At 26.4% G+C, this 17,122-nt stretch overlaps 1 protein-coding gene across 2 annotated transcripts in view; it reads right to left on the bottom strand.

Moving 5' to 3' along the window:
• LOC122503539 (bifunctional heparan sulfate N-deacetylase/N-sulfotransferase) overlaps positions 1-8,503 on the bottom strand; it is a 146,562-nt gene extending 138,059 nt beyond the window's left edge. Inside the window, exons 1-2 of one of the 2 annotated variants that reach the window (XM_043614114.1) lie at positions 8,310-8,503; positions 3,426-3,860 (exon numbers count right to left, since the gene is read on the bottom strand). The gene's annotated coding sequence lies outside the window, so the exon portion shown is untranslated. Of the gene's footprint in view, positions 1-3,425; positions 3,861-8,078; positions 8,290-8,309 lie in introns of those variants that run through there. The other variant, XM_043614115.1, reaches the window with a different exon arrangement.
• Between the last annotated feature and the right edge of the window lie 8,619 nt (positions 8,504-17,122).

Below are 17,122 nucleotides of genomic sequence, written 5' to 3'. Positions count from 1 at the left end.
ATGCTTTTGTTTTTCTTTTCTTAAAAATTCTCAATTTTCATAAGGAAATAATTTGCATCAATTCTATTTTTTAATTTCAATTTTGTTTTAATAAAATTCAGTTCTTTCAAAATAAAAGGAAAAAAATGTTTTAAATTATATTTTTCAGTTAGAAAATTTTATTTGCAAATGAAACTGAAAATTTTTGAATTTTTAGAAAATAAAGGAAGAAATTTTATTGAAAAAAAAGTTCTGTTAAATTTATTTACGAATCGAGTGTTCAAATCATTTTTTAATTTTATAAGAATATTTTTACTGTAACTATTTAAAAATTATTTTCATATTCTATTATTATCTAAAATATTTAAACTAAAATTCATTTTCAAATCAATTTCTATTAGAAAATTCTACGAAAGTTCTATATTATTTAAATTCAAAAGTAAATTATTTATTGAATAATTGAATGTTTCTTGAAATTTAATTCTTGTAAAGAATTTTATAAACAAATTTTTAAATAATTAAATTCTTTTGATGAATTTTAATAAAATTTTTTAGAATAGTTACATTTTTAAAGGAATTCGATTAAAATTGTATTAAAAATAATTGAAATTCTGCGAACGTTTTATTAATTCTGAAAATAATTGAATTATTGTGAAGAAATTTATAAAAAATTTGTAAATATTTGACTTCTTGTGGAATTTTTATTATTTTTGAAAATAATTAAAATTTTGACAAGAATTTTTATAAAATTTTTGAAAATAATTGAAATTTTGACAAGAATTTTTTTTTTTAATTTTCGAACAAGAATTGAAATTTTGACACAAATTTTATTGAAATTTTGACACAAATTTTATTAAAATTTTTGAAAATAATTGAAATTTTGACAACAGTTTTTATAGAATTTTTAAAAATAATTAAAATTTTGACAAGAATTTAATAAAAATTTTTGAACAAAAACTAAAATTTTGACAAGAATTTTATCAAAATTTTTGAAAGTAATTGAAATTTTGCCACGAATTTTATTAAAATTTTTTAAAATAATTAAAATTTTGACAAGAATTTTTATAAAATTTTTGAAAATAATTGAAATTTTACAAGAATTTTATTAAATTTTTTGAAAGTAATTGAAATTTTGCTACGAATTTTATTAAAATTTTTTAAAATAATTAAAATTTTGACAAGAATTTTTATAAAATTTTTGAACAAGAATTGAAATTTTGACACGAATTTTATTAAAATTTTTGAAAATAATTAAAAATTTGCCAAGAATTTAATAAAAATTTTTGAAAATAATTAAAATTTTGACAAGAATTTAATAAAAATTTTTGAACAAAAACTAAAATTTTGACAAGAATTTTATTAAAATTTTTGAAAGTAATTGAAATTTTGCCACGAATTTTATTAAAATTTTTGAAAATAATTAAAAAATTGCCAAGAATTTAATAAAAATTTTTGAAAATAATTGAAATTTTACAAGAATTTTTATAAAATTTTTGAAAATAATTGAAATTTTGACAAGAATTTTTTTTTTTCATTTTCGAACAAGAATTGAAATTTTGACACAAATTTTATTAAAATTTTTGAAAATAATTGAAATTTTGACAACAGTTTTTATAGAATTTTTGAAAATAATTAAAATTTTGACAAGAATTTAATAAAAATTTTTGAACAAAAACTAAAATTTTGACAAGAATTTTATTAAAATTTTTGAAAGTAATTGAAATTTTGCCACGAATTTTATTAAAATTTTTTAAAATAATTAAAATTTTGACAAGAATTTTTATAAAATTTTTGAAAATAATTGAAATTTTACAAGAATTTTATTAAATTTTTTGAAAGTAATTGAAATTTTGCTACGAATTTTATTAAAATTTTTTAAAATAATTAAAATTTTGACAAGAATTTTTATAAAATTTTTGAACAAGAATTGAAATTTTGACACGAATTTTATTAAAATTTTTGAAAATAATTAAAATTTTGACAAGAATTTTTATAAAACATTTTGAAAATAATTGAAATTTTGACAAGAATTTTATTAAATTTTTTAAACCAGAATTTTTTTATTTATAAAGATAATATTTGGGATTTTGTCGAGAATTTTTTTGTAAATTTTCAACATAATTCAATTTTGTGATTAGAATTTTATTATACTTTTGAAAATAATTGAATTTCTACAATCGTTTGTAACTTCTTTAAAATTCAATTTTCTTTAGTGTTATTAACTAAAATTCCTCTTGTAAATCCATTATTTTTAATAATTAATTAAATATAGGTACATTTTGACTAATTTTACTGATTTTAGAAGTTTGGGAATTATTAAAATTTTTCAAAAATCTAAGTTCATTAAAATTTCTAATTTAATTCATTCAACATTGAAATTTTATAAATTTTCAAATTAAAACCGTTTAAAGTGCATTTATTTATGAAAATTGTAAACGCAACTCTTTTAAAATTAAATTAATTTTGAGATATTTAAGTAAAATTATTCATTAAATAATTTATTTATCTTATGATTGTTATTCAAGGTTTAAGGGCATTTGAACCATGATGACGTCACAGATTTAAAACTAATGCTTTGCACAAACTGTGACGTCATCAAGGTTCAAATCCCCTTAAAGTTATTTAAAAAGAAATTTTTGTCAGAAATATTGAAAAAATTGAAGGTTTTGTATTAGAATTCGTGGTAATTTTATAGTTTATGAGTCAAACAAAAAAGGCACAAAAATTCAGAATTTTCTTATGAATTCTAAAAATTTTATTTTTTCAGTACTTTTAATAAAAATTCCTGACTTTTCCCTGAATTCCCTATGTCAGAATATATGATTATTATATTATAATAATATTAAAACTATATATTCCAATTCATATTTTATTTTTATAAAAAAAAATTAGAATTAAAAATTTTTACGTTCAATTATTTTTAAAATTGCTAATGTTATTTAAAAAAAACGAGCGAGAACTCAGCCGCGAGCGTAAGTGCGCGAATTGTTGTTAGTATTCATTATAAAGTATATAATATACAATATTAGTATTATATTAGTATTATATTATATTATATTATATTATATTATATTATATATATTATATTATATTATATTATATTATATTATATTATATTATATTATATTATATTATATTATATTATATTATATTATATTATATTATATTATATTATATTATATTATATTATATTATATTATATTATATTATATTATATTATATTATAACTGTATAATATATATTATATAAAATATGTTTAATTATTTTAATTCATTTTAATTACATTTTTATTAAAATTCTGCCCATTATTAATTCTCCCCATTATTCTTCGCATTACCTATTATATTCATTATTTTTTGTGTATCAAAATATACCTTTATACTATAATGAAAAAACAAAAATAAAAATTTTTCAAAAATAATAAATTCCCTCTTTGGGATCCTCACCGTTATTATTGGTGTGTGGTGCACGAAGAAAGGTCAGGTTTATTTTGGAATCCCATGCCGGATTCGACGATCCACCATTGCCACCACGAGATGAGTACACACAGACGCACACATATGTAAAAACACAAATGCACACGCGTTAACACTGAGAAGAAAAAAAGTAGAATAAAACCCTTTTCTGCTTCTACCTATATTAACTCAAGAGTAGTTGCAGCAAAAATTCTCCTTTTTCTTGTTTCATAAAAAAAGTCCATCATGAAGTGAGAGAATTATTAATATTTTTCACTAAAATAATCCCACAAATTTTTTTTTCGTCTCTTTTTTATCAGTTTTTACTTTTTTTTTCTATTTTGTCAACTAACACTTCTTTTTTTTTGTTATAAATTTATCGAATTAAAAACAAGTGTCTGGTAATTATTGTGATATTCCTTTATCCTGAAAGTTGAGAAACAAAAATTATTATATTAATATAATAATGTAATAAGAATAATAAATTATAAATAATAATACAAAAATTATAGTGGTACATACTATTAATACCCTAATAGAACAAAATATTCCATTTACTTTCCAGGTAATATTACAATCACCTTTTTGGAATATTAAATTGACCGACATTAAAAATAATGTAGGAATATTCCATTGGAATATTTTCACTGGAATGTAATAGAACTCCAAAGGTATATTTTAGAAATATTCCAATGGAATATTCCAAAGGTGCACTATAAGAATATTCCAAAGTTATACTATAATAATATTCCAATGGAATATTTTAAATATATTCAATTGGAATATTTTTAAGACATTACATTGGAATAGTTTGAAGGTATTACATTGAAATATTTTAAAGATATTCCAATGGAATATTTTAAAGATATATTATTGAAATATTCCAAAGTAAAATTACTTGTAAATTTATAATTTTTTCAGTTCAAAATGAATATTGATGAGTTTATTTAAATGTTTCGAAAATTGATTATAGCATATTATCAATAATACTAATAAAAATAAAAAAACATTTGTACAATATTCTAGTGGAATATCCCCATAATACACTAATGGAATATTCATATAAAATTCCAAAAGAACATTCCAATAATAGGACATGTGAATAGAACATTCCAGAGGAATATTCATAATGTTCCAATAGAATATTCCAGGAATGTGAATGGAATATTTCATGCTTTTGGGGCAATAATATAAATATAAATAAAAATAATAGTATAGTTATGGTAATAATAATACTATTAATATTAATAATAATAATTTTAAAAACTATCATTTTTTTATTAAATAATTTACCCCAATAGTACGGAATATCCCACTTAAATTCCTGGAATATTCCATTGAAATATTATGAATAATCCAAAAGAATGTTTCAGACACATTTTAGAAATATTTAAGTGTCCGACATTTAGAATACTCCTCCTTTGTAATAATGTAGGAATATTTCACTTAAATATTATAAAGATATTCCACTGGAATTTATGTGAAAAAGTTTTGTATTTATAGTATTGTGAATGGAATATTCAATTTTCGCGCCATTATATAAATTATTATTTTCATACTAAGAATGTTGTAAATTTGAAAAGTAATATTCAGTTGGAATATTTCTGTAATATTTCGATGCAATGTTCCTGTAATGCTTCAATGAAATATTCCTAATACACGGTTAAAATATTACAATATTTCAATGAAATTTCCCAAAGGTAAGATATTTATTTTAACATTTCAAATTGTGGATTGGAATATTCCTAAATATGAAGGGAATATTTTTTAATATTCTTAATTGTTAATGGAATATTTGTATGGAGTATTCCTAAATGTTTATGAAATATTCATTTGGAATATGTACTTCTGAATATGGATGAAGTATTCTTTTGGAATTCTATTTTGATATTCCAAATAGTAATAATTCTCTAACAATTATAAATGTAAATAGAGTATTTTTTGGAATATTCGTAAGTGTAGATGGAATATTTTTCTACAATACTTCCATATGTATATATATATATGGAATATTTCTTTGAATTTTTTAAAAATGTGAATGAAATATTTTTGAATATTTCTAAATGTCGATCGAATATTCTTTAGGAATATTTCTAAATGTCGATGGATTATTTTTTTTTTGGAATACTTTTACATTTTGTTGAACATTTTTGCAGGATATTCCTTAATGTGTATAAAATATTTGTTTGGAATATTTCTGAATGTGAATGGAATATTTTTTAAATATTCCTAAATGTAGAAGGAATATTCTTTTGGAATATTTCTAAATTTTGTAGAATATTCTTGCAGGATATTTCTTAAAGAAGATATATTTCTTTGGAATATTTTTAAATGTGACTGGAATATTTTTTAATATTCTTAACTGTAAATAAAATATTTTTTTAATATTCCCAACTGTGAATGAAATATTTTCTGACAATATTATAGGATGTTTTTAATGTTCCTGTAGGATATTCCTAAAATTAGATAGAATAATTCTTTGGAATATTCCTAAATGTAGATGAAATATTCTGTTGGAATACTCTTAAAAATAATGTTGAAATATTTCTTTAGAATTCTCTGAAATGTAGATGGAATATTTCTTTGTATTTTTATTGAATGTCATGGAATATTTTTTAATATTCCTAAATGTGGTTGGAATATTTTTTTAGAATACTCTAAAATTGGGTGGAATATTCCTCTAGGATATTCCTAGATGGAATATTTTTAATAATCCTAAATATGGATGGAATATTCTTTTGAAATATTCCTTAATTTTGTAGAACACTTTTTGCAGGATATTCCTTAAAGAAGATATATTTCTTTGGAATATTTTTAAAGATGGATGCAATATTTCTTTGGAATTTTTATGAATGTAAAAGGAATATTTTTTTAAATATTCCTGTGTATGAAATATTTTTTAGTAATACTCTAAGATTTTTAATGTTCCAGTAGGATATTCCTAAAAGTAGAATGGAATATTTCTTTGGAATATTCCTAAATGTAGATGGAATATTTTTTGGAATATTCCTAAATGTAGACGGAATATTTTTTGGAACACTCCTAAATTATTGTGGAATATTTCTTTAGAATTATCTGCAATATAAATGGAATATTTCTTTGCATTTTTATTGAATATTATGGAATAATTTTAGAATATTCCTAAATGTGGTTGGAATATTTTTTTTAATATTTCTAGATTTAGATGGAATATTCTTTTGGAATACTCCTAAATAATTCTGGAATATTTCTTTTCATTTTTATTGAATGTTATGCAATATTATTTGGAATATTCCCAAGTGAGGATGGAATATTTTTAGAATATTCCTAAATGTAGTTGGATTATTTTTTTTGAATATTTCTAGATTTAGATGGAATATTCTTTTGGAATACTCCTAAATAATTGTGGAATATTTCTTTAGAATTCTCTGCAATATAGATGGAATATTTCTTTGCATTTTGATTGAATATTATGGAATATTTCTGGAATATTCCAAAATGTGGATGGAATATTTTTTTAGAATACTCTAAAAATGGGTTGAATATTTCTATAGGATATTCCTAAAAGTATTAAAAAAGTTCTATGGCATCTGTTTAATATAGATGGAATATTTTTAAATGTGAATGGAATATTTTTAAATATTCCTAAATGTATATGGAATATTTTTTTAGAATACTTCTAAATTTTGTTGAAATATTCCTGCAGGATATTCCTTAAAGTAGATATAATAATTCTTTTGGAATATTCCTAAATGTGAATGGAATATTCGTCTCTAATACTTTGAAATATTGGTGGAATATTTCTTTGGAGTATTCCTAAAAGTGGATAGAAAATTCCTGTTGAATATTCCCTAGTTGCGAATTGAATATTCCACGAATGTGAATGGAATATTCTGTGCTACTGAGATTAATAATTAATATAAAATAAATAATAATAAATAAAAATATTAAAAATCATTAATTCATAAATATTATTTAAAAAAAAGGAACAGAATCACAGTTTTTAATAATAAAATTAGAAAAAGAAATTGAATTTTAATATTTTTTTTCTCTATTTTCTTTTAAAATTGATATCACATATATTTTTTTTAATGTGAATCACTGACAATAACACGCGATTACTGTTAAGGGAATCAATAATAACATGTGACCGACTTTATTAGAGAGAAGGAGAGATAAGACAATTTTTTCCAATATATTAATATATAAATTACAGGTGAGAAAATTTTGTGTTCCATTTGCCAAAAAGTTGCGAAAAAATTTGGAGTAAATAAGTAAAAAAAATATTTTTTTCTAAATTTAGAGATTGAAAAACAATAGATTTAGAAAAATTGGATAAAAATTTTTTGATGCAAAAATTATTAGAAAAAAAAACTGCAGTGTTATTTTCATTTGAATAAATAAACACTAAGAATTTAGTCACGTGGTCAGTGATAGTTTTTGCTTGAGAGTAAAATATTGAGTAGGAAGTGTGGAGGGTGGGGGGGAACCCATGTCAGAGAAGGAGAAGAAATATTGTACAAACTAGCAGGTATAGAGCGAGAGAAGAATATTATTGTCAGTGAAATAATAGAAAAAAAATAAAATTTTGGAGTTAAAAATACCCCCCACCCCCTTGTTTAAATATTAAAGAATCACTGTATTAAATAAATAAAGAAAGAACACCGGGGGGATGAATTGGGCGAACACGCCTCTCTCACTTATTCACTCACTCTCCTTCTCTCACTCTTTGTCTTTGAGGTTAGGTTTCGCGCATCTGGCGTTACGAGAGTGAGTGAGAGAAGCACACACACACACATACACATACACAAGCACAGTGAAAATATCGTCGGGATTTCAACAAAAAATTTTTGTTGATGTGTATTATAAAAGGTTAAAATTATTTTTTCTTCTTACACAAGTTTATCATTTTTATTGTTTATATGAGACAATTGAATATTGTTTGTTGATTTAATAAATAAACAATATTTTGTTGAATTTTCAAGTAAACGACATTGTCGGAAGCTGCGTCGTCGTCCTCATTGACGTTGTGCTTCCGAAATAGACGGTAGTGAAAACTTTTTGATAACCCAGCCATGCTGGCTGCGCGACCGGCGTCGAACTGTCGTTGAAAAGGAGCCCAGAGAGTTTGACCGAGAGAGATAGAGAGGGGAAAAAGAGCGAGGGAGAGAGAGAGAGAGAGAGATGGTAGTGTGAGTGAGAGAGGGGAAAAAAGAGCGAGAGAGAGAATGTAGTGTGAGTGAGAGAGAGGAAAAAGAACGAGTGAGAGAGAGAGAAAGTCGGCAGTGTGAGTGAGAGAAGGAAAGAAGAGTGAGGGGGCGAAAGGAGTGGGGCTGACGGTCGGGTGGCATCGCCCAGTAGTGTCTCGACTCCCACCGTGAGACAGGTACCCCCCACTTGGACTGAGTGCGCCGTCGGGGAGGGGGGATTCCCCTAGTACAGCGCACGACTGCGGCGGCGCGCACTCTCTCCCTCTCTCTCTCTCTCTGATGAAGGGAGTGAAAGAGAGAAAAAGACTCTCGATAGGAAGAAGGAGTGAGAGAGAGAAAGACTCTCGACTGGAAGAAGGAGTGAGAGAGAGAAAGACTCTCGACTGGAAAGAGGGAGTGAGACAGAGACACTCGATACAGAAAGAGAGAGTGAAACAGAAACACTCGATACAGAAGAGGGAGTGAGAGAGAGAGACACTTCGTTAGAGGGAGAGAGACAGAGTTACTCGATAGGAAAGAGGGAGTGAGAGAGAGAAACTTGGTTAGAGGGAGAGAGACAGAGTTACTCGATAGGAAAGAGGGAGTGAGAGAGAGAAACTTGGTTAGAGGGAGAGAGACAGAGTTACTCGATAGGAAAGAGGGAGCAAGAGAGAGACTCTCGATAGGAAAGACAGAGTAAGAGAGATAGACTCGATAGAGGGAGACTCACGATGGGAAAAAGAGAGAGAGAGAGATTGCATCCCACCCACACAACGCCGAGAGCGCTGATCCCGCTGTTCGGGTACATGAGCTAGAGGGAGACGCACGAGCATTAAGACCTTACAGGATCGTAGTGAGAGTGACTCGGCTCCCTATTCGTTTGCGCACAGGTTACCCTTGGCAGGTGAACTCTAGCCACCAGTTTTTCCTCTACCTACTACCTACACTTCTGGATTGATATTTCTTTTTCTATATTCTCAAAATTTGATTGTCCCAGTAGCACATGGAATATTCCATTGAAATTACACTGATATTCCATTCACATTCCTGGAATATTTAATTATTTTTTGGAAATATTCCATTTATTCTATTGGAATGTTGGGAATATTACAATAAAATTCCTGCAATATTACACTGAGAAGTGAGAATATTCTATTCACATTCTTGAAGCAATTCATTGGTACTCTCGGAATATTCCATTAATATTACAGAAATATTAAATTGGAATATTGGAAATATTTCAGCCACGTTCCTGGAATATTCCACTAAAAAATTGAAAATGGCCTATTCTCACTCTTGGAATATTCCACTGGTACTTTGAAAATATTCCATTTATATTAGAGTAATATTTAATTGAAATATTGAAAATATTCCATTCACATTCTTGGATTATTCCATTGATAGTTTAGAAATATTCAATTTTTTCTATCTTGGGAATATTACAGTTAAATTCCTGCAATATTGCACAGAAAAATGAGAATATTCCACTAAAATTACACTGATATTCGATTGGAATATTTGTAATCTTTCAGTCATATTCCTGAAATATTCCACTGAAAAATTGAGAATATTCCATTCACATTTTTGGAACAGTTCACTGGTACTCTCGGAATATTCAATTAATATTACAGAAATATTACCTTGGAATATCGGGAATATTTCAATCCCGTTCTTGAAATATTCCACTGAAAAATGTAATGGTCCAATTCACATTCCTGAAATATTCAATATTGATAATATTCCGCTAAAATTAAACTAACATTCGATTGGAATATTGGTAATATTTCAGTCATATTGCTGAGATATTCCACTGAAAAATTGAGAATATTCCATTCAAATTCATGTGCTTTCGGAATATTCAATTAATATTGCAGAAATATTACATTGGAATATCGGGAATATTTCAGTCCCGTTCTTGGAATATTCCAATGAAAAATAAAATGGTCCTATTCACATTCCTGGAATATTCAATTGGTACTTAAGAATATGCCATTTCTATTAGAGCAATATTTAATTGGAATATTAAGAATATTCCACTAAAATTACACTGATTTTCGATTGGAATATTAATAATATTTCAGTCATATTCCTGAGACATTCCACTGAAAAATTGAGAATATTCCATTCACATCCTTGGAACAGTTCACTGGTACTCTCGGAATATTCAAATAATATTACAGAAATATTACATTGTAATATCGGGAATATTTCAGTCCCGTTCATGGAATATTCCCGGAATGTGAATAGGACCATTTTATTTTTCAGTGGAATATTCAATTTGGTACTTAAGAATATTCCATTTCTATTATAGTAATATTTAATTGGAATATTGAGGATATTCCATTCACATACTTGGAACAGTTCATATGGTACTTTTGGAATATTCCGTTAATATTACATTGGAATATTGGGAATATTTCAGTCACAATCCTGGAATATTCCAATAGAAAATTAAGAATATCCTCTTTATGTATTGAAAATGCGTCTGGTGCTTTGGGAATATTAAAATTATTAGTTATATTTAGTAGGAATATTGGAAATATTATAATGACGTTTTTGTATATAAAACTAGAACATTGGGAATATTTCAGACACGTTCCTGAAATATTCCACTTATATTAGAGTATTACTAGATTGGAATATTACTAATATTCTATTGAAATATGAGAAATATTCTATTGTAGTATTGGGAATATTGCAGTCAAATTCCTGCAATATTGCATCTAAAAGGTGAGAATATTCCATTTAAAATCCTGGAATATTCCAATTTTCCTTTGAGAATATTATTCAATATTCAATTTACATTACAGTAACATTTCATTGGAATATTGGGAATATTTTTAGTCACGTTCCTAAAAATATTCCACTGGAAAATTAAGAATATTATATTGGAATATTTGCCTTCTACTTTGGGAATATTCCAATTATTAGTTATATTTAATTGGAATATCGGAATATTCCACTTAAAAATGAGAATATTCCATTCACATTCTTGGAATATTTTGTTGATACTTTCGGAATATTCCATTATATTACAGAAATATTAAATTGTAATATTGGGAATATTTCAGTCACGTTCCTGGAATATTCCAAAGAAAAATTGAAAAATGGTCTATTCACATTCCTGTAATATTCCTCTGAATATTTATAATATTTCATTAAAATTTCTCTAATATTCTATTGGAATATTCGTAATATTTTACTCACATTTCTGGAATATTCCACTGGTACTTAGGGAATATTCAAATGGAATATTAGGAAAATTCTTTTGGAATTTCTGGAATATTCCACTGAATATATATTTCAGTATAATATTCCTACTGTATATTCCAGTTACAATAATAAAATGGAATATTCGTACATTATTTCAAAGAAATATTCCAAAGGTCGGACATTTTGATATTTCTAGAATGTGTATGGAATATTATCAATAATATTAAATACAGAAAAAAATAATTTAAAAAATTTCAGTAGAATAAAACATTCCTAATGAATATTTCCACTGTTATAATGGAATATTTCAGAGGAATATTCACACGGTTATAATGGAATATTCTGAAGAAATATTCCCACGGTTATAATGGAATATTTCAAAGGAATATTCGCACTGTTATAATGGAATATTCTCACTGTTATAATGGAATATTTCAGAGAAATATTCCAAAGGTCGGACATTTTATTATCCCTAAAATGTGTATGAAATATTCCAAGAATGTGATTCTATGCTATTGTAATATTTCTTATATTATTGTAATATTACTTGTAATATCAAAATATTACGTAACAGTATATATAATATTATGATTATTATTTTCATTATTATTATTTTTGTTATTATTATTATTATTATTGTCATTATTATAATAATATAATTTTATAGTATCATTAACAGTCATCTATATGTGCACTGCCAAAAATAAAAAGCCTTTCCCTTTTGTTTCACATCAGCTGCTACCCTTTTGATATTACAGTCGAAGCCTATCGTTCCTTCGTTATTTCATTGATCGTTTAAATTGAGATGCATCAAAGTGAAATTGAATGGGTATTGTTTGATAGCCTCATGGTTATTAATAGGAATATGATGATCAAATGATTTTATAGTCAAAGAATAACATATCGTTCGTTAATCTAATTTCAACAATCGAAATTTATAAAATTCAATTATCCCTTATTTTCTGTCAAATATAGATTTTAATAATAATAGTAATAATTAAAATGATAATAAAAATATTAATGCAAAATAATAATAATTTAAAATAATAATTAACAAAATTAAATTAATTTAGTAATAAGGAATGAATAAAATTTTTTATTTTCAAAAAGCCCGCGCTACAATTAATTGTCAGAGGGCGCAATTGACTTTCTCGCAAGTGATAATATTTTTATATTCAATTATGTAAATAATAAGAAAAATAATGTTGATAATAATATTAACAATAAATGAAAACCATTATAATAATTATTAATACAATTTGGTATTATTGTTATTAATAATATTATTATTATTATTGTTAATTTATTTTTATTCTAATTATTAACTATTGCTAATATTGTTATTTTTAGTTAAACCTTTTTATTCTTATTGCCCATTATTATTTATTAAAATTACTTATTTTCATTTATTATTTATGTACATTTATTTTTTTTTATTATTATCTATATTTACATTCTTGATTATTATTTTTAATAATATCATAAAGTTTAAATTGAAAATGAATATATAAATTTTCTGTATAATACTAAAAGAATGAATCTATTCTTTAATGGTAGAAAAAAAAACTTTTATTAATATTGTAAAACAAAAAAAAACTTTTTTTTCTGTCGTAACAAAAAATGTATTCAGAGAATAAATTAATTCTGATCAAATGCAATAAGTAATTAATTAGAATTTTCTTTTTGTCCAGGGTGTGAAAAAGGGTTGAGGGGTAAAGAGAGGGAGGGGGAGGCGTGGGGTTTGACGTGGGCGTGTGTTGGAAAAATGGAAATGAAGAGAAGAACAAAGGAGCTTTTGGTTCATTTAGGAGTCCCAGTACTTCCTCTACGAACTAATTTTTGTGTACACAGTAGCCCGCTTTTTCATTCTCGCCTACAAATGAGTCTTGCAAATGGACTCGCAACATCAGAATCATGAATTAGAATTTTTTTCAATTTTTTTTCTCTCTCTCTTTTTTTTTTTTTTTTGATGCATTCAGAAATATTTCAAAAAAATATCATATCTCGTCAAAGTTTTTTTAACATTATTCGGAGACAAGATGAGGGAAAAAATGCAAAATTTGACTCTCGTCAATAAAATAAAATAAATGCAGCATTATTTTTCAAAAAATTTTTTTTTAAAAAAGAAAAAAATAATTCAAATTTTGCCATTATTTTAGTTTATATTTAAGAAATATTTGACAACTTTTTTAAAAAAATTTTATAATATAAAATGTACAAGTTATGGCTCCACCCACTATATTAAGAGGCGGAGTTTTAGAAATACTTTTAAAAGTAGGCGTAACTGTTGTGAGTACGCCCCTAAGGAGAGTGGTGTTCACAATACAATAAAAAAGTAGGCGTGACTATTGTAAATGTATCCTTAAGTAGGCGTGGCTACTGTAACTACGCCTACAAGAGGCGAGGTTTTTAAAATAGAGTATAAAGTAGGCGTGACTATTGCAACCTAAGGGGAGGGATCTTTAAAACACAATAGATAGTAGGAGTGACTAGTATTAATACGCCCCTAAGGGGAGGAGTTTCTAAAATACATCCTAGAGTAGGCGTGTCCATTTTAACTTTGCCCCTAAACGTAGGGTTTTTTTAGAACACAATTAAAAGTAGACGTGTCAATTTTAACTCCACCCCTAAGCGGAGGGGTTTTTAGAACACAAAAGAAAGTAGGCGTTATCATTATAACTACATTCATAAGGGGCGGGGTTTTGATATTACATTTAAAGGAAGGCGTGTCTATTTTTAACTACGCCCCTAAGAGAAGTGATCTTTACAATAAAGTTAGTAGTACAATAAAGTAGGCGTGTCTATTTTAACTACGCCTCTAAGGGGAGTGATTTTTATAACATAAAAGAAAGTAGGCGTGACTAATATATTGACGCCCCTTAGGGGCGTGGTTATTAAGTTACGATACAAAGTAGGCGTGTCTACTGTGAATACGCCCCTAAGAGTAGGAGTGTTTATAACAATAGAAAGTAGGTGTGACTAATGCAACTACGTCCCTAAGCGTCCGTTCAAAAAATACGTAACGCCTTTGGGGGGGAGGGGGGTCAAGCTATTTGTTACGGTCAGCAGAAAAATTGCGCTAATGTATACAACATTGCTTTACATGGGGGGAGGGGGGTCTAAATTTCCGCAAAATAGCGTTACGTATTTTTTGAGCGGCCCATAAGGGGCGGGGGTATTAAAATACATTACAGTGTAAGCGTGTATATTTTAACTGACACCCTAAGAGGAGGGGTCTTTACAATAAAATAGAAAGTAGGCGTGACTAATTTATTAACGCCGCTAAGGGGCGGGGTTATTAAATACATTACAAAGTAGGCGTGTCTATTGTAACAACACCACTAAAGAGAGGGGAGGGCTCTTTAGAAGATAATAAAAAATAGGCGTGGCTATTATGTTGACTTTTACAAGAGGCTGCGTTTTAATACTTTATGAAGTAGGCGTGTCTATTTTAACTACGCCCCTAAGAGGAAGGCTAATAATTCCCAATAAAAAGTAGGCATGACTATTATAACTACGTTCCTAAGGGGCGTGGTTTTTAATATATTATAAAATAGGCGTGTTTATTGTAACTACGTTCATAAGAGGAGGGGCATTTACAATAAAATAGAAAGTGGGAGTGACTAATGTAAATACGCCCATAAGGGGCGTGGTCTTTAAAATACATTATAGAGTAGATGTATCTAATATAATCACGACCCTAAGAGGAGGGATCTTTATAATAAAATAAAAAGTGGGCGTGATTAATGTAAAAGTAAATACGCCCCTAAGGGGCGTAGTTATCAAATTATATTAAAGAGTATGCGGGTCTATTTTAACTACGACCCTAAGAGCAGGTTCATTGCAACGCAATAAATAGTAGGCGTGGCTACTATAACTATAAATGCCATTAAATATTATCGTAATTAAAAATATTTTTCACACTTTCTTCCCTTCTTTTTTTCTTCATATTTTTTTTCTCTTCTCCAGAAAACAATTGAATTCAAACATTTATCACATTTATCAGTATTTTTTTGTCACCTAATGTTTGTCAATGCAGGACAAAATTTTCTGTTTTTTTTTCTCGTTATTTTCTCTCTTTTTTTTATCGAAAGATTTTCACAAACAGTGAGATGGTCTTAAACTACATGTGAGACGGTGTATTTACAGAGAGAATACCGGATTCTCGAGAGAAGTATTTTTTCTTCACCCCCAACACACCTCTCTTCTTTTTACTGTATAAAAAGAAGGAGGAGAGGATTTCGAGAGAGCTGTCGATTATCTTAAGGAAAAGTTGGGTTTTTTTTCCCTCGTTTTTTCTCCCTGCTAAAGTCAAGAAGCACACACAAGTGGAAGTCTAAATGAAATGAAGGAACAATAAAAAGATTCGAGTGTTATTTTCCCTAAAGTTCTTCTTTTTTTTAGATTTTATTTCCTTTTTATTTTCCAAATGGAGAAAGAGTAAAAAAAGAAAATTATTTGTTTTTCTATGCATGTAAATTAAGATTTATAGTAAATTGGTTACAATATGGAATTAATTGAAGTAGGTGAATGTCCTTATAATTAAATCAGGTCTTAACGAACATAATCTATCTCTCCTCCTTCTCTCTATAATATAAATGTGTTTCTAATCTTGACGTAGTGAAGCTAATCTAGAGTTGCCACTCTAAGACGATTAACTAATGTTTGCAACATGTATACAGTTCTGTTTACTTGTGCATTTACATTGTGTCACTTATTTATTTTCTCTCTTATTTTATATAAAGTATGGTTTAAAAATATAAAACATTAAATTGAATAATAAATAGTGAACATAATTAATTTTATTCGATTATTTAAAGAAAGGGATCAAATAAATTATTTTAATATCTAATTGTTAAACTGTGTCAATAAAATTAAATTTGTAAGGCTTCTCGAATTTGTCTGCTTATAAATATGCTCTAAGGTAATTAAAAACACAAGCACGTGGCAATTATAAAATTATTATTCATTCAATAATATATTTAAATGTTTTAATTGTATTAGAATTCCAATACATGACTACAACGTCAAAAAAACCAACAGTTCTGAATTAATATTTATTAAAAAAATAAAATAAAATGTTCGAGGTAAAAGAAAACATTCCATTGCTTTTTAGCCCGTACACATTAACTGTAATAATAACTGAAAGTAAATTCACAAATAAATCGAATTCCTGTAAATATTAATATTGCATCTATTTCTCAGCAAGAGATTTCAATTCGTATATTTAATCTTGAAAAATTGTATTCTCTCGTGCGCAAAACTGAAATATCAAAAACAAAATTTTACATGTATACAATATTATTT

The sequence above is a fragment of the Leptopilina heterotoma genome, unplaced genomic scaffold (assembly GCF_015476425.1).
Source record: "Leptopilina heterotoma isolate Lh14 unplaced genomic scaffold, ASM1547642v1 Lhet_264, whole genome shotgun sequence".
Taxonomy (NCBI): Eukaryota; Metazoa; Arthropoda; class Insecta; order Hymenoptera; family Figitidae; genus Leptopilina; species Leptopilina heterotoma.
The sequence above is the reverse complement of the archived record's forward strand: the minus strand, read 5'-3'. Positions and strand labels throughout refer to the sequence as shown.